The sequence below is a fragment of the Piliocolobus tephrosceles genome, chromosome 14, assembly GCF_002776525.5.
Source record: "Piliocolobus tephrosceles isolate RC106 chromosome 14, ASM277652v3, whole genome shotgun sequence".
In the NCBI taxonomy this organism is placed as follows: Eukaryota; Metazoa; Chordata; class Mammalia; order Primates; family Cercopithecidae; genus Piliocolobus; species Piliocolobus tephrosceles.
Genome location: NC_045447.1, coordinates 68,256,749 through 68,281,783, shown reverse-complemented (window position 1 = coordinate 68,281,783; position 25,035 = coordinate 68,256,749).

Sequence of the window (25,035 nt, the reverse complement as noted above, 5' to 3'; positions counted from 1 at the left end):
TACTAAGATTTGTTCACATAGTGTTAAATAACAAATTATGATGAGGAATTGGAACACAGCATTTGGGCGAGACCTGGAAGACACAGTTTTAGTTCTGACACCTCTATTTACTTAATGCTTCATCTAGAATAAGTTATTTAATATCCTTGGACCATGATTCCTCATTGGCAAAATAAAACCTTTAGGATGCAAAATCAATAAAGCTTTTTCTAAATTATTAAATGCAGATTCCATAATTATAATGTGCTTAGCTTTGTCTAAAAATAAGTGATACGAACATTTTCAGTTTTGTGGGCAAATAAACGTTATTGCTATAAACACACAGAAAAAAAATGTTCATTGTCATTCCATTGACGTGATCTGGATCTTTGGTAAGGACCAGCCTGATTCTTAAGAAAATAAAATGATAAAAAATCAGAATAACAATCACAAGAGGACATATGGAAGCAATAAGAAAAACAAAATGGGTCATAGGTTTACATTTTGAGTTCAGTACACTTTTGACTGAAAAAAAGGAAAATGTCTTCATAGAAAGAATATAAAATGCCATGACAAGGACATGACAAATACACAAACCATGTGAAAGCTAAGATTTAATTACAACAAGGAAAGGGCTTTTTCCTGACTTGCTGAACATAGAAGCATTTGGGAGTGACATATAAACATTACAATAAATTAATTAATAGGCTTGGGCACATAGCATACTTCAAGTTTCAAACAGGCAAGGCCACAGCTAAGGACAAAAGTTCCTAAAGATTCTCATACTCTGGGTCAGCTGTGTTGGAAGAATACTGTAATCATCAACTTCCAAGTAGCAACACAATGTAGGAATTATCAGACATTAGAGGCACTATAAATATTCAAAATTCGTATTTTTCTGTAGTATTTTCTGTAAACAAGAGAAAGTGGAAATATGTAAGTGAATGAGAAAACGAAGTCAAGCATGTTTGCAGCAATGAAATTTTGGTAGGAATAGAGTCAGGCGCTCTAAGGTTTTGTAATGGCATCCCTGTGATAATGATCAACAAGCGTTAAGGGAGCATCCTCCTGGGACTCACTGTGCTCTGGCATATCTTCCTCTGTCATTAATTAGAAGCACATCATCTCATATGTGCAGAGAGAAAAAAGGTTAATAGAGTCCCCAGGCATACATGAGTATTAGACTTTGGTTTAGACACATTATGTTAATAAAGTTATCAAAGAATTCAAGATTTTCCAGTGACACCATTGCATCTGTAGGACAAAATCCTTGAATACGCACAGTCTCAAAAAATTGTCTGAATATCATGTTCTGTGAGGCATGATAGGCAAATGACATTTGCCTTTAAACATCTCAAAACACTCTCAGACTTTATGAACTGGGAGGCAACCAAACAAAATAGATAACAGTATGCCCATTTTTCATGAGAACAAACTAAGGTTCAAATAAACTGAAAATTATACAATGCCATTTAACTCTACAGTATAGTTAGGATTTTAATCAAAGTATTATTCTGAAATTTAAATATTTTTCTATCCCACTACGATAGTGACTAGCAATCAATGAATCCTATACAACTCCTTGATGGTATAAAAACATTCTGAGGGGCAGGTCCAGTAAAATAATTTTTAACCTATGACTCATTAGAAAACAAAAATAACTGCAGATATGGTAATAAAACAACTCTCTAGATTGTATAGAATTGTCTTTTAATATAAAAACATCTGACTCAAAAATTAAATTTTAGAAAAATATCTTAAAGAATAAATGTCTATTATCAAAATGTTTAACTTTCAACCAGATGTATTATGATATATTACAATGGTATTGTTAGCTCTGTAACAGTACATTACCACTACATTGTTGCTTTGGTTAAAATAGATTCTGTTGCTAGGAAAAACTTCCAGACTTGTTAAAGAATGATTCATTTTAATTGATATCTTTATTTCTCCTTTGCTGTAGGCCATATGTTACAACAGAAAGTTTTGATTTGAAACAAAGAGATCTGGAATTGAATTTCTATTCATCTGCTTACCATCTGCAGGATATTAATCAAGCTACTGTGATGGAGCTTTCTAATGGTCAATCAACAATTTCACAGACTTTCTTTATCCCTACCTATTGCCAGATTCCTCTGAACTCTGCTCACCTGCGAAGATTTCCTATCATCTTCTTTGATCCATCACCAATTTTCTCCTCTGGATCTGTGGGTGTACATAATCCTGAGTTATGGCCATTCGCAGTCAGATTGATGCCAATGAAGCCTCAACTGACAGTGCTGCAGGCTTTAAAATTCTGGACCCTGATTATTCGTCTGGGTACCCTGACCATTATTCTGCCAATACTCTTTGCCAAACTCAGACATCATATCTCTTCCAGGCCCCCATTCTTACTCCTGTTTTCCCACTCATTCTTTCTCTTAGTGAACATGGAGTGTGGACTCGTGTTTCATTGGGGTTCTTGTCTGTGGATCTTGGAATCGCCTCTGCTGCTCTATTTATTTCATTATGATCAGGCAATGTCTTAGAAACATATTTTTAAAACCCTTAATAATTTTTGATAAGGAGGTCTTATACAGACTCTTTGAAATTTTCAAAATTGTGTTTAAAGGAAACAAATATTTATACATGTCTCACTGAACAAAATGTAAGTTTAAGCAGCATATGAATGCATGTAATTTGTCATATGTAACATGGCTGCTATCTCTCTTACAAATGTCATTGCATCTCTTCTGTATATTCTGTTTGTCTTTGTAGGTGTGTTTCATAGTTCCCCTCTTTGTGCCTTGCCCTAGGATGCTGAATTCTATGACTTCATCAATAGGCTACCTGGCTCTCTGGATTTTAGTATAGTTTGAAAAATGGAAGTCTTCACTTGCAGGAAATCAAAGAAGAATAAAGAGAGACTGAGGTACTTATACCCCAATCCTCAAATGCAGAAGGTCGACAGAGGCTGCATTCCTCTAGTTGGAAAGACCATTCCTTGTAAAAGCTCTCACTAGATCATAAAAACATTCCATCTCCTTTCCCCTCCTGGCCTTTGCAAGCCCCTTGTTAGCTTCCTTGGTCATACCCACGCTTTTGTACATAGTTAAATTCTACTCAACTACTCCTTTGGAATGTGCCATCATTTCTTACGGGATCCTGACTGAGACAGTCTCTCTGCACCAAGTTTAACTGAGCAATGTTACCAAGTGCTCAGCCTCATTTTTGGAAATATTTGGTCCCTGTACATAAATGGAAGAGGAAACTGGTAGACATAGTTTATGATTCTTCAGTCAGCATTTTAAAGTGCAATTTCTAGCGTGCTTAAGATAGCTATAATCCATAGATACACAAAGATATATAAGAGTAGTCAAATGTAATAGAATGTTTTATATACTTTAATAATGTTTAATACTTAATTCTGTAAAATAAAAAGATATTCAATGTGAAAGAATGTGTGCAACATATTTTACCTTCACTATTCAACTTCTTTCATACATAAGTTTAAAAAGTCTTTTCCAATAAGTATTGGAAATTCCTTGCTCAAAAATTAGGTCTGTAATTATGATCTCGGGAGTGTAATGATTTTACATTCTCCCTTTCCTTCTAGCTCTTTTTGAAACTGCATCATTAATTGTCATTTGTACATCTTCTTTTTTTATTCTTGTATAACTGATGAATAGCACATGGAAATTCTGAAAAATCAGGTGAGCAGTCACAACGACTTTCAGAGGAGACATTCTAGTTCTTCCTTGATAATCTGCCAGAGAGGACTTGCTTTTTTTTAGAAAACTGCAGTAATCATTTAGATAATATTTCCTATCATGTAACCCAAAATTTTAGCTTTAGAGATACTTATATTTTTTTCATTATACTACTTATAAGACTAATCTGTAACATTTTCTTTAGTAATTATGTGACATCAAGGTTTTCTAGCTTTCTTAAAGTCAATGGACTTCCCAGTCATGTTTCAAGACATTGTTGGATGACTGTTGTAACAAAGGCTGATGACTCTCTTCTGAGCCTGGCCTTTTCTTCCTGAACATACCACCAGTTTACATTTCCTAGGTTCTTTTGATCAGTTATGGTAATTTGACAGGTTTCTACCTCACTCTGAGGGTAAGTAAGTCTCATTCTTAAACTTGGCCTAAGAAAACCTCAAATCATGCAATCATATTCTGTCATTTTATTGACTGGATTTTATAGAGATAACCATCAGACTTACCATGAAATTTGTGTGAATAACAGTAGAGTGGTTATCAGCATTGGTTGCTGAATAACTTCATAGAACAGAACCCTCTCCTGTCTGCACAGAATTTGTCTTTTACTGAAACTGAAGAAGAAATATACTTCTGTTTTGTTTGAACGAATGTACATTTTTGGTCTATTTGTTGCAAAGGTTAGCCTACCTTGACTAACAAAAATTAAACGAACAAATTAATTATTTCTCATTGATTTTAAAAATCGTTTTATTATTGGTGTAGTGTGTTTACTTGACACTGCATTCTTTTATAAATACTATATTTTTCTTTCCTGTTTCAAAGAAGTATTCAAAAAATAAGCCTGTTTTACAAGCACATTTAATAACTAAAGAGGGATCAATAAGTTTCATGAATTTTGCTAGGCTCTTGGAGTGATCAAAGACTCTTGTCTCACAGATTTTGTTGATTAGTGGAGAAGACAGACATTAATCAAATAGTAACATAAATAAATGCATATTTACAAATGGAGATAACTGATTTAAAATAAAATGTCATATGAGGCACCATAAATGAAACTGGCTTACTCTAGGGGAAGAATGATTATTTAATAAAATGATGTTCAAGTTGAAATCAATAACAAGAGTAGGATTAAACTGGAGAAATAAAAGTGTAGACCGTGTCCCAAACAGTGGAAACATTATGCAAAGACCCTGTGGATTAAGGCATCACAGCAATGCAAGGACTTAGTTGAAGGCCATTGTGCCTGGGAACTAGCCATCCCTAAGGTATAAGATAGCGCCAAAAAAATGCTGAGAACCAGCATTTTTTTTTTTTTTTTTCATTATTGAACACTCCTTCCTTGTAGTTACCTCCTCTTCTATTGGAAATATTGGTGTCACACTCCCTTCATTCATCTTTAATATCATGTCAGGTTCTATTTTCTAAATGTTGCCACAGCAGTAATTCCAGTCTAATTTGCTCTTCCAGAACCTTGCCACTACCCCATCTAGAGCTGAAGTCTGTTTCCTCTTTCCTTGAAAGGAGGTAAATGTTAAGGTTATCCCAACATGTAGTATATAACAAGTGATGTCACTTGACTTCCAAGAATAGTTCATCAAAGGGAATACAGCTACCTGGCTTTCTCTTTTGAGATGATCACCCTTGTGATCAACCATTGTGATATGAAAAAGTTCACATCACATGGAAAGGCCACATAGACGTGTTCCACTCAAAAACCTATGCTGAGGTTTCAGCCAGCAGACATCATTAACCATCACATTTATGAGGGAGCAAGCGAATAAATTCCAGTCTCTGGTTTTCATGTTGCTCCAGCTGATCATGAGTGAAACGAAGACAATCTATCCCCACTGAATCCTGTCTAAATTGCAGATTTATAAGCAAAGTAAAAGTCATTCATTTATTCCCCTAGGTTTGGGGGTAACCAGAACAAGCACCATGATTCCTTCCCATTTGTCTTTGTTCAGTAGTTTTCTTTAGCATAATATTGTAGTAAAGTGTGGTTTTTTTTCCAAATTAGGTTTCCTTGCTTCAAATCATCACTCTATTATTTTTTAACTATGTAAAAAGAGTACAAGTTATTGTATCTCATTTTCTTCATCTGTAAAATGGTGGAAATGATGGTACTTACCCCATGGTATTATTGTAAATACTAAATAAATGTTTCATCTAAAATATTTATTACAATACCTAGCACATAATAAGTACTCAACAGATATGTTGATTTTAGTTTAACTTAGAAATTTTGACATTTGCTAGCATTCCCTCCATGATTATCTTCTATTATCTGCTTTGATGTGTTCTTCCGAGTATTCTTAATGATTCCTATTGTTTCAACTGTCACATTTTTCCAAACGACATTTTGTTTCCTCTTTCTTAATTAGGATTTTAGGCTATAGTAAAAACTAATGGCATAGAATAATTTTTGAGAGTTGTCTCATATGTTTCAATATTTACTTCTTCCTTTTTAGCATACATGATGACTGTAGTGTAATAATAAGAAATCAGTATGTGTGGGGATGTCAAGTGAAAAGTACGAGACTCATCTTACAGTTATATGACTTCTTGGTAAAATGAGGACCCAACCCCCGGCCCCACCAAAACAAACAAACCAAAAATCTGAAGCTGTAAGGGAATGAGACTGTAATCTGAGAAAAAAAATAAATTTTTGATAAACTTTTTTAAGAAAAAGAGAAGATCCCCTTCCAAATTAAGTAAAATTTGGGGAGGTAAAAAGAAAAAAAAAACAAACTCTACATAGAATGATTTGAAAAGTCATGTTAAGCTTTGTTTGTTTTTAATCTCTCAATGATTGTGAAATCGGCTTCTGGTTTTATCTACTAATCTACCTGAAATGTGTGCCTAAAAGGAAGTTCATACTTCTTATAAAGAATTAGAAAATGTAACTTTTAAAATGCATAACTGGTTCTTAATATTAGTGAGTGATCTCAGTGGGAGTAATCCATGCTAGTGATCATGAGTGACATGGCAGAGTTGGCTTATAGGGAGTGATTATTAATAGCAATGAATCTCCCCAAAATGTAATCCCAGCTACTCAGGAGACTGAGGCAGGAGAATTGCTTAAACCCAGTAGGTGGATTGCTTGAACCCGGGAGGTGAAGACTACAGTGAGCTGAGATCCCACCACTGTATTCCTGCCTGGGTGACAGAGCCAGACTCTGCTACCCCCAATACCCCCCCAAAAAATTATGTCTGTGAAATTCCTCATACTTTATCTTGTCAAATGTAGTCTTGTGCATCACTTTCTTGGCTTGTGCATCACTTGTTCAAGGCTAACAATCCTAATATTATAGAACACTTACTTTGTATTTAATTCTTTAATATTATAGAACATTTGCAGTACTCTAAGCTATTTAGCTGATATAACTTAATTAATTATGAAAACAACATATTGGTACTGTTATAATCTCAACTTTTAATGGAACAACATGCATAGAAAGGTTAAAAATCCTGTTTAGGTACTTATGTTGGAGATTGGGATTTGAGAGCCTACTAACTGGCTCTAGACCCTGCTTGTCATCATTCTGACATTTAATGGGCCACTGGGGTCTGCATTATAAGCTTCAATCTCTTAAGAATGACAATTAGGATCCAAGTCCTTATTACCTACCTATATCTCCCTGTCACCTTCTCCACACTAACTAGGCTCCAACTAACCTAGAAGAGTGACCATTTTACAAGCCTACTCTGGATTTTTCTATCCCATTATTTTTTGTCAAATTCAAAGTGTATATGATATGCTTTTATGCCTCTTTTTAGATTGTCAAAATCCTAACAGTTAACCTTAGCTAAGTTGTGTTTTCTCCATGTATACTTACCTGATCTAGCCTATTTATGAAGCAGAGAGGAAATCTCTCTCTTTCCTCTAACCTCTTATATATTATATTTTTTCCATAGGTTACGCACTAAGCTTCCTAAAAGCAGGAATTACTGTCTTCTTTACTTGTGTCCCCAAAATGACTGGTATAAAGCCTTACAAAAAACATAAGTTTTAAAAATATAAAACTACTAGAAGAAAACATAGAGGAAAAGCTCCACAACATTGATCTGAGCAATGACTTATTGGATAGGACTCCAAAAGCACAGGCAAAACAAACAAAAATAGACAAATGGGATTGCATCAAGTTGAAAAGCTTCTTCACAGCAGAGAAAACAAGTAACAGAGTAAAGAGACAGCTATAGGCTGAGTAAAGATATTTGCAAACCGTACATCTAATAAGGGTCTTGTATCCATAATATACAGAAGGAACTCAAATAGCTCAATAGCAAGAAAACAACCCAAGTAAAAAATGAACAAAGGATTGAACAGATGTTTCTGAAGAGATATAAATGACTAATAGATAAATGAAAAAATTCTCAGGGTCTTGAATCATCAGAGAAATGCAAAATAAAACCATAGTGAGTTATCACCTCATACCTGACAGATTAACTATTATCAAAAAAAGAATGATAACAAGTGTTGGTAAGAATGTGGAAGAAATGAAACCCTTGTATATTGTTGGTGGGAATATAAATTAGTACAGCCATTTTGGAAAACAGTGTGGGAGTTTCACAAAAAAACTAAAAAAAAATATCATATGATCTAGCAATTCCACTTCTGGAGATATATATACACACACACACACACACACACACACACACATACATATATATACATATATAAATTTCATATATATGTGTACATATATATATGAAATTTCACAGTAAAATTGAAATCAGTATGTTGAAGAGATATCCTCCCATGATCATTGCAGCATTATTCACAATAGCCAAGATGTGTAATCAACCTAAGTATCCATCAAAGGATAAAGAAAATGTGATATATCTACACAATAGAATACAGTGTTTAAAAAGAGGTGAATTCTGTCATTTGTGACAACATGGAAGGAACTAGAAGACATGATATGCTAAGTAAAATAAGCCATGTACAGAAAGACAAATACTTTATGATCTCAATTATATGTGGAATCTAAATGAATTGATTTCATAGAAACAGAGAGTAGGAAGGTGGTTAACCAACATACAAGGAAAAGGGAAGGAATGGAAAAAAAGAAGAAAATGATCAAAGCATATAAAGCTTCAGTTAGACTGGAAGGATAAGTTTTAGTGATTTATTGCACTGCATGGTGGCCAAGTTAATAAGGTATTGTCTATTTCAAAATTGCTAAAGTAGATTTTTAATGTACTCACTACAAAAAAAATGATAAATTACTGAGGTGAAAGATATGTTAATCAGTTTGATTGAATCTTCATATAATGTATACATAGACCAAAACATCACATTGTAGCTATAAATACGCATGACTTTTGTCAGTTTAAAAAAGGACAAAACTATGCCTGTAATCACAGCACTTTCGGAACCAAGGCGAGCGGATCATGAGGTCAGGAGATTGAGACCATTCTGGCTAACATAGTGAAACTCTGTCTCTACTAAAAATACAAAAAATTAGCCGGGTGTGGTGGCACATGCCTGGAGTCTCAGCTACTCAAGAGACTGAGACAGGAGAATCGCTTGAAAACAGGAGGCGCCACTGGACTCCAGCCTGGGTGACAGAGCAAGACTCTGCCTCCAAAAAAAAAGGACAAAACTAAAAATAAAAATCAGTACTCAAAATCTCTTCCCAGATAAATTTAATTATGTCATTATCTTATACCTATCTAGAATATACAAACATTCTAAGCAATTACACAGAACCATTGTATATAGAAACCTGAAGAAAAATATTTTACATTAACATTTTTTATATTTTCGGTATATACTATCCATGTAAAATACATAAAGTAATTGACTTTTTAAATTAATTTATGTGGTAAAATATGAACAACAATAATTTTCAAATTATTCTAACATATCAAAGATGACTCAAAGGCCAGACTCAGATTGTTAGGAAACTGACAATTACGATGTTATCTGATTAATCTAAAGTGGTCTTGACATTCAGACAAGATAATCTAATCAGAAAGAAAAGATTATGTGTTTTGTGCCTTGAGTTGTTTTTCTTAATCTTTATAATTAACTTCATGCAACCAAATGCATTTTTTCAAAATAGAGATGTCACACTACATCCCTTAAAATAACATAATAAATGTTCATCTCCCTGTTAATACATTTGTGTTTTATGTAGTCTATGCTGCAGACCAATACATCTCTGCAGTAAATGTGTCAAGATTAATGACATTTTCCTCACTTGGTATTTGAATTCTTCTGACAACATCTAATTCTGTGGAAGTACAGGATTTTCCTTAGTGGCCATCAGTCTTGTACGTTTTTTTCTGATATATGAGGAATTTAATCAGACCATCCTAGTCAATTGGGTCATTTCTGTTTAATCTGTTAAATTTTCTCTCTCTCTCTCTCTCTCTCCCCCTTTCCCTCCCCTGACTCTTTCTCCCTCTCCTTCTATCCTCCCTTCTCTATCTCAGAATTAATGAATGATTACAGTTAAAATGTTAATTCTTAATTAGAATAAGATTTTTTGCTTGTCTGATTCAATATGTGGTGGTCAAGAAAGTTCCTAATTTAGCAGGTACCCAAACTGCTTACTGCTATATTGACACAGAGCTATTTATACAAACATTTACAGAAACCGATTGCTTTAGCTTCAAGATAAACATTCCCAAGGGTGAGAAAATATTTCGCGGCTTGACCGTCCAAGAGTGGGAGTGTTTGATTATGTGCACTGTCAGCGAGTTGTATAAACCAGGTGGAATATACCAGGGAGTGCCTAAGTTTAACATTCTTACAAGAGGGATATTGACTGCATGAATTTTATCTAAAAAAGAATTACTCTTCTGTGTATAACCACACATTCCAATCACTTTGAACTATTACCCAACCACTTCAAGCAAGTTTAGTTTTCTTAGTGGAGCTTAATCAGACTTCTACTGAAAATATTTTTGTGTAAAATAATTAACCAAAGAATAGTTCTACAGTTCATTTTTCCCTTTTTTGGCATGTCTTGGAGATCTGACCTCTTTAGGAAGGCTTTTAGACAATGAGAAGCTACAATTTAATATCCTTGACTTTAAGAGACACTAAAGAATACACTGCAAGTATAATTGCAGAACTTCTAAAAAATGGACAGTGCATACATTCCATGTGGGAGAAGACCTCCAGCTGCCGCATATTTGCAACTATTTCCTAAACCTCATCTTTCTTCAGCTTCTTCCTATTTTGATCCTGATCTAAGCCATCCTTCGTGGCTCTTAGGTTGGAGTTTGTGGTCACTGAGTTTTTTTGTTTTTTTGTTTTTTTGTTTTGTTTTTGTTTTTTTGAGATGGAGTCTCGCTCTGTCGCCCAGGCTGGAGTGCAGTGGCCGGATCTCAGCTCACTGCAAGCTCCACCTCCCGGGTTTACGCCATTCTCCTGCCTCAGCCTCCCGAGTAGCTGGGACTACAGGCGCCCGCCACCTCGCCCAGCTAGTTTTTTGTATTTTTTAGTAGAGACGGGGTTTCACCGTGTTAGCCGGGATGGTCTTGATCTCCTGAGCTCGTGATCCACCCATCTCGGCCTCCCAAAGTGCTGGGATTACAGGCTTGAGCCACCGCGCCCGGACAGTCACTGAGTTTTTAACTGGAGAATTTTAACCAATTGCAGTTACTCTTCCAAAGCTAAATTTGCTGTTTCAAAGGGGTTTTGTAATCTCTTGAGTTTTATATTTTGGTTGTAAACCCAATTGCTGATATTTAGGCATCAAAATGACTTTTTAAAAGTGTTTAAATAAGGATAAGGCTTATAATCAATAAATATGTTTAGTGGTACGGTGTTTTGGCTTATCTTTCTGGAAAGATATTTAAGGCAATTCTAACAATTGTCGAAAATATGTTATTTCTGCTTGAGGGCAAAAACATTGACTCAGACTTGTCTCTGTACCAACCAAAGAAAAAAAAAGGTTGATCTGTTTTAGTTTTTGAATGTGTAACGTTGATGTCATGCAAGTGAGTGCATGCACACACACAAGTTAACAGTAGAGATTGTTAAATCCATAAATTATTTTTTTTCTTTACATATTGCAGACAAAATGATTTAAAAACACATCTTAGACATAGGAGGAGTAGCCCCCCCCCGTCCAAGTTTTAGTTACTGCAGTCAACCACAGTCTGAAAATTAGGTAAATATAGCACAATAAGATATTTCAGAGAGAAAAAGAAACATTCACATAACTTTTATTATAGTATATTATTATAATTGTTCTTTTTTTCATTAGTTATGGTTGTTAACCTCATTTTGTGCCCAGTTTATAAATTAAACTTTATCATAGGTATGTGTGTATAGGAAAAAGCATAGTATAGATACTGCAGGACAGGCAAGGCCCCAAATTGGAGCTTTGGAGGGTTCTTGGCTTTGCCAAGGAAAGGATTCAAGGGTGAGCCAATGGTGTTAGACAGAGATGTTTATTGAACAATACTGCTCCTTGCAGAGTAGGGCTAACTCATATGCCGTGGGTGCAGAGATGGTAATGTATTCCTACTTATGTAAACCCATTTTCAATTACATGCAAATTAAGGGGTGAGTCAAAGCAAATTAAGGGGTGGGTTATTTAGAACTTTCTGGGAAAAAGGTGATAACTTCTGGGCCACTGCCATAGAAAGTGGTAGTGACTTCTGGGTTATTGCCCTGGCATTTGTAAACTGTCACAATGCAGGAGGAAGTGTCTTATGCTACTGAGAAATAAGGGCAGTGTATTAGTAGTGTATTAGTCAGTGTATTAGTCTCCAGAGGGACAGGACTAACAGGATAGATGTCAGTGTATTAGTCTCCAGAGGGACAGGACTAACAGGATAGATGTATATAGAAGGGGAGTTTATTAAGGAGTATTGACTCATATGATCATAAGATGAAGTCCCACAGTAGGCCATCTGCAAGCTGAGGAGCAAAGAAGTCAGTCAGAGTCCCAAACCCTCAAAAGTAGAGAAGCCAACAATGCAGCCTTCAGTCTGTGGCCAAAGGCCTGAGGGCCCCTGGAAAACTACTGATGTAAGTCCAAGAGCCTAAAAGCTAACGAACCTGGAGTCTGATGTTTGAGAGTGGGAAGCATCCAGCACAGGAGAAACATGGAGGCTGGAAGATTCAGCCAGTCTAGTCCTTCCACATGTATCTGCCTGCTTTTATCCAAGTTGCACTGGCAGTTGATTAGATGGTGCCACATAGACTGAGGGTAGGTCAGCGTCTCCCAGTCCACTGTTCAAATGTTAGTCTCCTTTGGTAACACCCTCACAAACACACCCAGGAACAATACTTTGCATCCTTTAATCCAATCAAGTTGACACTCCATATTAACCATCACAGGCAGCTAAAGATTCCTTTCTTCTGACATCTGCTGTTTCCCACCAGTTTCTTTACTTTATCCTGTCTGGGTCAGATCCTGTTTTGTTCAGCAAGATTGTGACCAGAGAACAAGTCTGGCCAGTCTCCTACTTTATATGCATGGTGTAAAACATTCACTGGAGGCTAGACATTCAATGGGAATTTCAGGAATTCGCTGAGGGTCTTGGAACTCATCTGCCACAGAGAAAGGAAATTACTGTACTAGGGGATCAATTTTGTACAAACATTAAAATAAATAGTACTTTGTAAACGTACTCTAAATTAGGTTTAGAAGCATCTATGGGAGTCCTTGATTAACTTCAGCACTGTTCCCACTCAATACAAATATGGCCTGTGGCTGTGTACATTGTATAGATCATTTGTGCTACTCAATAACATCTGAATAATATTAATCAGGGTAAAGTAAGAGATAGAAGGCTAAGGAAATTCAATATAAATATGTAACAGAGTGAACTTTCTAAACTCTCTCTGCTGTACAGAGTTATAATTGGAATTGGCCAATTGGCCAACAAATACACAGGAAGGATTTACCAAAGGATTATCAGATTTCATAACAATCAGTGACAATGATGGGATCTTATTGTGAATTTGAGAACTGAGTTTAAATTAAGATGAAATGCCCCAGATTAGGCATTACATAAAGCTGCCCATTATATTATTAATTTTAATTAGATTCTTTGACACCTTATGTTCTTTGATCTGAGCTAAGTAATTAGCCCATTTTACTTTCTAATTGGATTATACTGCATGTCTTGCTAAATCCAAAGATAAGAAAATGTGCAGACCCTAAATATATACTTCTTTGTTTTTGATGTCCTATCTATAGAATAGTGCTCTGGGGATGTAAGAATATATTTTCAAATTTATTTGTTCTACTAAAATATAGAGTTGATCTTCCCAGGGACATTGTAAAACATGATTTGTTACATCATTTATGTGATCTGTCCTGCTGAGTCCTTACTTTTCAAGCAGAGGTTTTTGGAATCTTGAAGAAAGAAATTTTCAAATGAAAAGAATTTGAACGATGTTAGTATGTAAAGACAGTCCCAGGGTTTCAGAAGGCAAAATGTAGCCCACTTAAAGAGGGAGAGGTCCCTAAGTCAAGATAAGGCCAGACTCATGGATTATGGCTATTGAGTAAGATGTTTAACTTGATGGTGCAGCTTAATCTTGAACTAATTGTCAGAATGATAAGAACTTTGAATTTTATGTTGAAGATGACTTTTGGGGTTGAAAATAAAGATAATAGCTAAATTTGAGCATTTATTACATTCAAGGCACTATGGTAAGCGTTTTATATGAATAATTGCATTTAACCTTAACATCTACCCATTAGAGTAGATATTTTACTTAAGCACACTTTACAGAAAATGAAACTGAAGCTTAGAAAACTTACACTTGGCCCTGGTGATATATGTCCAATCTGAGCCTTGAACCAATGTCTGTATGATTCCAAATCTTATGTCACCTCCCTCTATAGCAATTCACCTCCCTCTATAGAAATTCTAAGTTAATTATAAGTATTGGGAACCTCTCTAAAATTTCATTTTCCTATCTGTAAAGTGGAGCCTCAAGTGTCTACAACTCAGTGATACTGTATATATTTGAATGATTCATATATTTTAATGATCAATGTGACATCAGAGAACACAATAGGCTGGCCAATGGTTTTATTTGTTGTCCTTATATCATAGCTAAATGGAGTATTCATCTGCTTGAATCCAATAGCATTTATTCAATGCAGTGATAGCTTCTGAATTGGTCTCTCTGCTTTCCTCTTACTCTTCTATTACTTATTTCCACCTATCAATCAGCCAGAATGGTCCAATTAAAATGCAAAGTAAGTGATGCCCAGTTCTCTGCCTAAAACCTGTAAAGGTTTCCCACTTCACACAAAGTATAGTTCAAGGTTTTCTCTATAGTTTACAAGGCTCCCTGTGATCTGATCACACAATTGGTTTGATTTTGTGTCATGTAACACACCTCCTCCCCCAAAGTCAGTCAGTCAGACATGCCCCTTTGTTTTTTCCTAAACTGTGAGCAAGTGTTCTCGTTCTTGGGGCTTTTATACTTATGATTCCTTCTTTTTCTTATGTACATGTCTTGCTCCATCTCTTTATTCAAGTCACACCTCAAACACCTTCTCTGAATGTGTTTCCTGACCATCCTACACAAAATAGGATGAAATAGCACACACACTCCACCAGCACCACTCTCTCCTGTGTCTTTCTCCTGGCCTACTTGCGTTTTCTTTTTCTTTGTAGCAAATATTATGTTATTATTTATTTATTCACTTATGTATCTTTAATTTTTATAATTGCCTTACTTTTACTGAGACAGTTTTCATTAGAGGAAAAGACTCAGTTTTCTTTGTTCACTACAATACTCCAAGAGCAGAAAAAGAATGCCTCATACATTGTATGAATTTAATTTACAAATTAATAAATGATCAATGAATGAATGAGTGAATTAGTAGGCATGCATTAATGTCATTATGCTAAAGATGCTGTTTTAGGCATTATAAATTAAGTTGACTTTTAAACACATATTTTCCAAGGACATTCTTCAGCCTTATTCTCTTATGACACAAAATCTTCTCTAAATTCTGAGCCATTACACTTCTAATAAGGGGGTAAGAATACACCTAAGAAGAAGAACCTCTGATAGAGAAGCTCCAGGAACCAGGAAGCTTAAGTAAATTATCTGGTTGTTCCTCATATAGTTATCCCCTATCTGCGGGTGATGACTGAAACCATCAACAGTACTGAACTGTATACATACTGTGTTTTTCCTATGTACACATACCTATGATACAGATTAATCTACAAATTAGGCAAGTAAAATATTAATAATAACTAATAATTACGTTAATATATTTTAAGTAAAATAAAAGTTACTTGAACACAAGCACTCTGACACCAAAATAGCTGATGCAATAACTGAGATAGCAACTAAGTGACTACCAGTCATGTCGTGTATACAGCAGGGACACACAAGACAAAGGGATCATTCACATCCACAGTAGAACACGTAAGACAGAGTGGGATTTTATCATGCTATTCAGAATGGGGCACTATTTTATTGAAATTAATAAAATATTTCTGTAATTTTTTATTTAATATTTGACCATGGTTGACAAAGGTAACTGAAACCATGAAAAGTAAAACCATGGATAACAGGGCCAACTGTGCTTGCATTTTCTGTAAGTTTCAAAGCCAGGCACATTCAGAAGTCTACTCTAGGTTAATTCCATTTTATATTCTGAGAGTAATCCTTTTAGTATCTAACATAACATATTAAATTAGTAAAATCAGTTTTAATGCTAACTTCTATCTGTCCTGATTTCCCTGTGTCTGAATCACCTGCAGGAAGGATATCCAGCTTTTCCCCTATACATCCTATTGGCATTGCCACTCCCAACCCCTGTCAGCTGCTCCTGATGACTGTTTCTTTCACATGGACCTCTCTCTGGGTGGTCCCCCTAATCCTTGCTGTTGGAACCTCAGCTTGCTGGTCCAGTCCTGTGATTTTGTATGGTATCCAGTTTCCATTTAGCCTTATTGCTCCACTTCTCTAGTTATGACATTTCTTTAACTCCAAATATTTCAGGTACGTTTTAATTTAATAAACAGAAATTATCATGAAGAAAACTACTGAGTAAAGGGAGAAATCACTAAGTATATTTAATATTAATAGCCACGTTATTTAACATCCACTGGTATTTACTCTCACTTGTGGCTAAGTGTGCATATTTAGCCAAGACATACATGAACCGTTTTAGCATTTTTACAGTGTTGCAGCATGCTGTGGTCAGTGTTCTGAGTGTGAGAAATGGGTTTTCAGTTAAATTCAAAACAGCAGCAAACAACTTCTCTGAATATCAGAAAATTCTACCATAGGTCACTACAATAGTCTTCTATTAATCTCTAATAAAACAATGGTGCAACGTACTTTATAAATCAAGTGGTTTAATATGTAAACTAAAACTTTGTCATAGGACATAATTCAAAGATTACATGAGTTTTCAAATGGTGAAGTGGAGTTGTTAAATTTTTTATTTAAAATATTGTTATTTCTCTGCCACATGTTACTATGAATAAAATAAGTGCTATAAATATAAACAACATAATTTGTTGTGATACATATTAAAGGCTATCTTTATGTCAAATGTGAGCAACATTTCTTTTGAGCTACACAGAAACATTCAAAATTAATTAAAATGTTTCTGGCATGGGAGGGAATCCCACTTAACCATTACATAAAACGTACCCATCATTCCTAAAATAGAACACCATGGCACGGACAGTAAACATGACTCTTTGAGAGGGATGACTATGCCTTCAGACCAATAATCAGTAGAGCATCTTGAGTTTGGTTGGCTATTCAAACTTCTCTTCTGCCTCTTCTGCATTTCCCCTTTACATTGCTAACATTTAGTACCTTGGTTGGGTGAAATTCATGCATTTTGTGTGTTATAAAAATTCCACCCAATTGGTGAAAATAAAAAAAAAAAAACCTTAAAGAGCCCAAATTTACATATATGTATATGATGTGGGTTTTTTTATTTTTTTGCAGAGATAACCAGTGAACAGGATAAAGGATGTTTCCTTTCTCCAGATCAATTTTAAACATTTTATTGAGATTTTAAATAGATTTAGACAATTGCTTTTGGGGGTATGTAATACTATCCATTGTTTCATTATGTCCTTGCCATTTTGAACATGAAGATAGCTAACAAAAAGTTTCAGGTGGTCGAATCTATATCAGAATCTCAACAGGAATATTCAGTATTATTAAATAAGGCATTTCTCTTTTAAAAGGTGGAAGTTCATTCCCATCAAAGGAGTCATTTAAAAGCATCAGTGTGTCCATGCAAGCTTTTGCTGAATCTATGTTAATTAGATTAGCATTCTGTTAAAAATTAAGCTAGGAACTCGGAGCCTGTACTTTGGGGTTCTTTATTAGAAATAATAATTATGAACAATAATTATTTTGAGAGAAAGTAAAAATTTAACTGAATTGAATGTTTTCTTTAGAAGAAATGGCTTAATGCATTTTATGGAGATGTGTAAATCTATTAAAACCATGGTTTAAATTGTATTAAATTTATGATTGTTGTGTTTTGGACAGTGAGCATGCTCTTTAATGTAGGCAAGTTGTAAATGTGGCCAAGTGACAGCTGTTGCTTGGGAAATGATAGAAATAATCTAAACAAACATATCTCCTACTCAAAAGAAAACTGCTTGAGAAAAAGAAAAATGTACTTCTTTAATAGAACAGTCAAAAGTAATCTCCTTCCTACCAGGAAAAATCTATTTTCATAATTATACAACTTGGTATTTTACCTCTTCCTTCTTACACCCAGAGAAAGGAAGGATATGATCTAAAGAAGCTCACACCACTGGAAAGGGGTTTTGCCCTAGACTGAGCAGAAATTTAGCCTGAAAATAAAATATCCAGAACTTGTAGGTGGGTGACAAAATAAGAATATTGGCAGAAATGTTTTATCCAGCAACCTAAGTCTTTTTTAACTAACTGTAAAATGTGAGTATAAAGAAATGTGACTGAAATAAAAAAAAAAAAAAACAGTATGGAGGAGTACAAGTGACTACTCTCTCTTTTCAAAAATTCCCAGAGTCTATTGTCCCATTTCACAGGGTGACAATAATGCACAACATATAATTATGCTTCCACTGCTCTAAAATATGTTAGCTCCAGCTCTGAGAGGAAATTACCAATGCTAGAGTAGGTTACAGTGGAAAGAGCTTGTGGTTTAAAGTTAGTCATGGAAGTTCTAATGCCAGTTCTACTTCTTACAAACTATACTATATCAGGCAACTAACATGAGCCTCACTTTTGAAAATTTCATGTTACAGTTGTGAGCATGATACATAAATAACACATAAAGCTCCTAATATTTGTTCAATGCTTATTTTGTACTTTCTCTTATCTTTTTTTTCTATCATGATTAAAACCCCACTTTGCTAAATATTTTAACTAATATAGTTGCTACCTTTTCCAATTTGTTTCTCACTAATCTGAACATCCCACTCTTACATGCAATCTATTCTCTAGTCAAATTTAAATCTTTAAATATGCCTCTCCTAGTGTATAATTGTTTTTATTTTTCATGTAATTTCTTTTGTTAAAATGATACCCCCTAAACCTCAACTTAATCAATCACAATTTTACCCATCCTTCACCATTCAAGCAACATATACAGTTCAAGGAATTTTCTACTTCCAATGAATGCAACTCCTTCCTCTATGCTTCCATATAACTAATTTCTATCCCTGGACATTGCTTCACAGCACTGATCTCATTGATAGTATTTTTAAATTAAATTTGAGGACAGTTTATCTTGAAGTCTTCCACAGTAGATACCTCTAGTAAATATTCAAAAAAGATGTTTTGGGTAACTGTCTGTGAAATAAGAACTACAAATCTGTTCTGGTTTCCATCAAAGATTTGCAATACAAACAGGTTCTTAAATCACTCCACGGTGTGAAGAATTCAAATTTTTCTACTTAAGCAGTTCAAGATAAATTAATTTGTGCTATATGCTATTTGTTAGAAAAAGTACAATATAAAAGTAGTACAAAAAACTTTTTGCTAAGCAAAACTTTTGCAACTTATTTATCTTTTGGGTCTTTTTATATAATGTTTACTACTTTCAAATAGAAACAATTTATCTCTCTCACCCTCCCCATCCTGTTTGAAAAAATGTGCAAAAAAATGTACTATATGTCCTTGATGCTGTTCATAACTTGACTGATAAAAGACTTGCAATTGGCATTTTGACAATTGGATTTAATTAAAATTATCAACTCTTGTATTACTATTATCTTCCTTAATTGCTGTTCAAATTTTAGATGCCACATGGAGGGTAATTATAAAACTCGATAATTTTCAATGCAGTCTTTTCCCAAGTCAGTCCTCATAAGCACATGTCAGTTGGTTCTGTTTCCTTTTGCAACTAAGAATATTTCATATCTGATTTTACTTTCTCACAGTCACTTGTTTCTTGCTATCCTCTGTTGTTAACATGTATGCTCTGACTTTGCTAGCAGGACTGATCTTGTTGATTTTCTATTGAACTAGGTGGAGAAATAGCCTTGTATTATCTCCACAGATAGTTGGCCTTCATAAGTCATTTATCAGTTCTTATTGCCATGAATGTAGGAGTAATTGAAATTCTGTATTATCATCACCCACTGAAGTGTCTTGAATTCTTCCCTGTGATACTTCCCTATCTTTTCTCATTATACAATACCTCTACTGCTAATTTATGCACACATTGAATATTCCAATTCTGTTTTGTGTGATAGGAGGCACGTGAGTATTATGTAATGCTGCTGTAATAACTTATAACAAGGAAAGAAAGTTTAATATATGACAACCATATTACAAGATGTGCTTTAATGTATAGCATGTGAAATTGAAGAGAGACTGAAAAGAGAAGCTCCATGTTTATCTTTTCTCTGCCCCAAAATGAAAAATACCTCTAGCTAAACTTACCAAAATATGTACTATATGTTATTGTATTTTTTTTCATGTGGTAGGCAGATTAGCCCTGTCACAGTTTTGATGACTCATTAAGAAATAAAATATGAAGTCTTTAGCACAACAGAAATTTCCTTAAATGCTAAAGAATTTTAAAAGTAAATATGTGCTTGTGCTTTCCTTCTAGTCATTTACATAAAAGTCACCAAGCTTGGGATTCTGGGATCTTCTAAATGTTTAATTCTTAAGTCTATTTGGATTGAGATTACTACACTTTAAGTAGGCTTCTATGAAGAAGAGGAGAAAGTTGCATCCACTCATCGGTATCCTTTCCACTGCTTGTTTACTGGTGTAGCAGCCAATTGAGTGAATGAAAACTTGAACACTGCACATGTCATCATTCACACCTCTTTGTACATAGACTGTATGTATGACCTACTCTGTCTCACTCAAAATGTACAATTTTTTTAAAAAAACTGAAACGCCATGAATTAACTTCACCAAATCATATCCCTAAATATTTCTGGACTCTCTTCTCTTCCAGACGTTACCATTAGCTTAATGCAAGTTGCTCATAATTCTTTCTTAGATAATTCCAAGAACATACAGACTGTCTCCTCTTTGTCATGCCACATAGCTTTCAGATATGTCTTTGTAAAACAAAATCCTAGTAATGTAACTTTTATGTCTAATAACCTCCAATGATTCGCCATTTACAACAAAAAGTCCATGCTTCTTAACATATTAGACCCTTCTTCATTAGAATAACTTTTAAAGTTCCTTTTCTTATCATTTCCCTCTTTGCAAATGACCTGTGACCATTAGCTGTAGTTTCCAGTACATGGAATGCTTACTCTTACCTCTGCTTTTTTATATCCTTCCTCTTCCTAGACGTTCCTCCCCATACCAAACAGTCAACGTCTTTACTAAAAATCAGATCTCTTGATTCTCTAATTTCTTAGATAAAATTACTCACATATACAGAAATGTTTCATTGTTAGTATGTCCATTATCACTCTACTATATATTTTAATGTGTTTCAGATGGGATTCCTGAAAGCATAGATGTCCTAAACCATCTTTACATTCAATATTTTATAAATTTTCCTGCACTTATCATATGTGCAATGAAATTTGAATGGAATCATTTTGATTTAGCAGATTTTAATTATTCACCTATGATGGGATAATATTTTGTTGTATGAATTTATAATTATCTAATATGTGTTAAATCAGGGTACAGTACTTTTATGCAGGGTGGTGTAGGAATCTGACTTATATATGCCCTATGTTTAAAAATAATGATGTCTAATTTGTGCAAATCAGCTAATTTCTTCTTCCTTGTTGAAAAACCCGGATCCCCAAGAATGGTTTATTCTCAGAAAATACTGCTTATGCTATGGAGCGCTTGTCAATGGGATTCTTCCACCTCTCATCACATTTTTATCTTCACCATTGAAGCCCCTCTTCAGACTTCATCCCTGGCTAAGATTTTCCTTGCCAGAAGTCCTTTCCAATTTCCTCCTATCAAATATCTGTCTTTACTCTTGATATCTCCAATATAAGTTAGAATGGATACTATTAAATGATAGCTTTTATACTACTTCTTAAATTATAGTTTTGCTTGTTATAAAATGTATTGGTACTTACTGTTTAAGTAGGGAAAATAACCTCTAAATGTATTATTACATATGTGAAAAAAGATCATTATGAGTTCTAAACAAGTAACTAGCATGCAGACTTACTTGTTATCTAAATGGATCTATTTTAAATTAAAATAACCTTTTAAAAATAATAATGAAAATAGAAATATACTCAAAAAATAGGAGAGGCTGAAGGTGTCTTAGAGATCATATATTTTCACCCACTAAGGTTAAATGTTAAATTAAAAAAAAAAATCCACTAGGATAAAGGTTAGTTAATGTACTTGTCCCAAATCACATATGCAGTTAGCAAAGTATCCAACATGAGAGTCCCAATATCACTGGATCACAATATAGAGCTACATGTAGGGGATCATACAGAATTTCTGAAAAATAAAAATAATTATCTAGATGCTTAACTAGGAATCTTATCTGCACTACCGCTAAAAAAGACTCATGCTCTAGACATTTAGACAACATTTTCCCTCTCACATGAAATTTGTAAACAATCTCCTTGCCCCCATTTCTTAAATCAGGAGTATACCTTGAGAGTTGGCATTAGGCTTGCTTTGGATTGTTCTGAGAAAACAAGTGTTCATTCATACTTACGTTTGTATATTCCCTGCATATTGACGAAACTAGATATTGCCTTTTTGAGAATAAATATCAACATAGCTTGATTCAAGCCATGAATTCAAGCTCTTGACTTACTTTGATGCAAACTTGCTTCATGTGAACTATGCAACTCCTCTTGGCAACTATCTGTGGCTGAATTTATATGCTTTGTTAAGCATCCAATCATCAAGACAGCTATTGCTACCCTTGCCATCAGAAAACTATATTTTCCTCTTCTTACATTTAGTATGTGCTATAAAACTCACATTTATTCAAGCTTGCTCAAGCCAAGTTTTATATTTCTTCTTAGTGCTGTACTGATTATTCACCCATGTAACTACACTGAGAATTAGCATCAAAATGAAGATATGAGGACCAACCATAATAAAGATGTTATGAATACTCAGATCTTCAGGTCTGAAACTTTCTACTTTAAGAGTCTAGCACATAAATGTCAGAGAAAAGCACTAACCTTGGGATTTATGAAGAGACCTCTAATGCCATCCTGTGGACAGTCAAGAAAAGTCTCACATTTTCCTTTTACTAAGGCAGCTATGTTTAATGATATGTAGACCAAAACGAGAAGGACATGTAAAAATGCCATAAATAGCTGGCATGGTGACTCAGTCTATAAGCATGTTGCGGGGCCAAGGGGAGTAGATCTCTTGAATCTAGAGTTTACGACCTGCCTGGGCAACACAGTGAAAACCCATCTCTACAAAAAAATACAGAAGTCAGCTGGGCGTGGTGGCATGCGCCTGTAGTCCCAGCTACTCAGTGTTGGAGGGGTTGAGGAGTGTTGGGTGGTGTTTGGGGCAGAGGCTGACATGGGAGAATGACTTGAGCCCAGGAAGTCAAGGCTCCAGTGAGCAGAGATCATACCACTGCACTCCAGCCAGGGAGACACCCTGTCTCAAAAAAAAAAAAAAAACAAAATCTTTGCAACACAAATATGTACTCAAAACAATGTATATTTTATATAACAGTAATGATTATAAATGATGTATATGTATATATACATATATATGTGTGTATGTGCATATGAGAGAAAAGAAGTAACTAAAATGATTAAGCAAAAAATGCTAACAGTGGTTCTGTCTTAATGGTGGTGTTTTTAAAACACAAATATGAGGCCCCAAAGGATATAAGTCCTGAGGTGAATTTCAGAGCTCTGAAAGAAGTTATAATTTGAATCATTTACAGATAGAGATAAATAAACCAAAGCATCTTTAGGTGGAGGAAATAGAGACCCTGAAATATTCAGACTTCAAAAGTACACACTCGAGACCAATATCACTGATGAATATAGATGCAAAAATCCATAACATAATACTAGCAAGCTGAATTCAACAACACGTTAAAAACATTATTCTCCATAACCAAGTGGGGTTTATCCAAGGGTTACAAGGATGGTTCAACATACACAAATCAATAAAAATGATACAACACATTAACAAAATCAAGGACAAAAAAAACTATGAATATTTCAATAGATGCTGAAAAAGCATTCAATAAAATTCAACATCCTTTCATGGTAAAAACTTTCAATAAACCAGGTATCAAAGAAATATACCTCAAAACAATGAAGGCCGTATATGACAAATGCACAGTTAATATCACACCAAATAATGAAAAATTGAAAGCTTTTCCTCTAAGATCTAAAAGAAGACAAAAATATCCACTTTCACTATTTTTATTCAACATAGTAGTAGAAGCCCTTTTCAGAGCAAATATACAAAAGAAAGAAAGAGCATACAAATTAGAAAGAAAGAGGTCATAAGGGGGGCGGAGCAAGATGTCCGAATAGGTACAGCTCCAGTCTCCAACTCCCAGTGCGAGCGACACAGAACACTGGTGATTTCTGCATTTTCAACTGAGGTACTGGGGTCATCTCACTAGTGAGTGCCGGACAATCGGTGCTGGTCAGCTGCTGCAGCCCAACCAGCGAGAGCTGAAGCAGGGCAAGGCATCGCCTCACCTGGGAAGCGCAAGGGGGAAGGGAGTTCCTTTTCCTAGCCAGGGGAACAGAGACACACAACACCCGGAAAATCGGGTGACTCCCACCCCAATACTGCGCTTTGAGCAAACGACCACACCAGGAGATTGTATCCCTCACCTGGCCGGGAGGGTCCCACGGCCACCGAGCCTCCCTCATTGCTAGCACAGCAGTCTGCGATCTAACTGCAAGGCAGCAGCGAGGCTGGGGGAGGGGCACCCACCACTGCTGAGGCTTAAGTAGGTAA